At 31.7% G+C, this 1,452-nt stretch overlaps 1 long non-coding RNA gene across 1 annotated transcript in view; it reads left to right on the top strand.

The window, feature by feature from the left end:
- The window catches only part of LOC102484251 (uncharacterized), a 163,591-nt gene extending 163,263 nt beyond the window's left edge, over window positions 1-328 (top strand). Inside the window, exon 3 of the long non-coding RNA XR_333812.1 lies at window positions 226-328. This is a non-coding gene — a long non-coding RNA (uncharacterized LOC102484251). The remainder of the gene's footprint in view (window positions 1-225) is intronic.
- Window positions 329-1,452: the final 1,124 nt, after the last annotated feature.

The raw sequence follows: 1,452 nt of genomic DNA, 5'->3' as shown, positions 1-1,452 counted from the left end.
CTTTCTCACACTCTCTGTCTCTGTCTCTTGCTGGTGAAATGAAAAAAAATAAAAAATAAAAAAAAAATAAAGTGAGTGATTAAAAAAACTTAATAGCCAATGCAATAGTATTAAGAGGGGAAGTCTTCAAGGAGTGATTAGGTCATGTGGATTCCACTCTCATAAACGAAATGAATGTTCTTATAAAAGAGGCTTTACACAACTTTTGTCTTTTTTGTCCTTCAGCCTTCCCCAAGTAAGGACACAGCAATAAGATGCCATCTTGGGAGCAGAGAGCAAACCTCCACTAGACACTGAATCTGCCAGCACCTTGACTTCCCAGCCTCTAGAACTGTGAGAAGTGGGGATTTCTATTCTTTATAAATTACCCAGGCAGTGGTATTTTGTTATAGCAGCATGAACAGACTAAGATAGTGAGCTTGTCAAATTTTGCAATTATGAGAAATTTGCCTATGCCTGTTTGTTGGCATTGATCACATTATACCATAGTAAATTTTTTAATATGCTTTTTGGCAGACAGTAAGTTTCTCGAGAACAGGGACAGGCACTAAACTTTATTTGGTTTTGTTTTTATAAAATATTGCCTTATATACATATTTAGTGGTATATGAAAGATGAGTTTATTTAAGAAATGTCTTTAGGTTTCAGATTTGTCCAAAGTACTTACTTATTCCTCATCTTTACTATCCTCATTACATTGCACATTTGTTACATTCAATCTCTTCCTAAAAGAAGAAACTCTGTTTGTCTCTGCACATCTCAAGAATAATTAAATGTAGACAAATAACAAATATCTGAGTAATATTCATATATATTTGTTTAATAGAAAGATCTAGTAGTAAATAAGTAAGATATGAATGGAATAGTGAAATTATCTTACTATGGAAAACATATTATGCCTGTCTTAGCCATTTGTCTTGTGGTGTGAATAGATGTAAACTGGTCTGGAATGAAATGAGAGGCTATAGAACTCTCCCTCTGTGCTACTGTGTTGCCACGAATAAACAGATTTTCGTTTGTGACTAGGAATAGTTATTTATTTATTTATGAGGGTTTACTTTACTCATTATGACAACATTGAAACTACATTGGAGACATTGTATTTGCATGAAGTAAAATCTTTAAAAAGTTCTATTTTGAAAACAATTTCATATTCCCTTATAATGCCTTTTGTTAAAACATTTCTAGCTTTAGACAGTGCCAAGGCATTTACTGGAGAAGTGAAAATATTATAAAAATCAAGTAGATAGGACAGTGGCAATGTTTGAAAATAATAGAGTTATAAAGAGTATCTGAGTAGTATAATATTTCACTAATCAGAACTACCTTAATAAGAATTTTTTCATAATTCTGATAAAGTTGAAACTAAAAAAAACTAAAGTGCTGTGTAGAAGAATAAGGCTTTGAAATAGATAGCATAAATGTGATAGTTTAGGAAGGATAAATAAAAAC

The sequence above is a fragment of the Tupaia chinensis genome, unplaced genomic scaffold (genome assembly GCF_000334495.1).
Source record: "Tupaia chinensis unplaced genomic scaffold, TupChi_1.0 Scaffold000097_1, whole genome shotgun sequence".
Lineage (NCBI taxonomy): Eukaryota > Metazoa > Chordata > Mammalia > Scandentia > Tupaiidae > Tupaia > Tupaia belangeri.
Note: the sequence above shows the minus strand (reverse complement) of the source record. Positions and strands in the feature narration are given on the sequence as shown.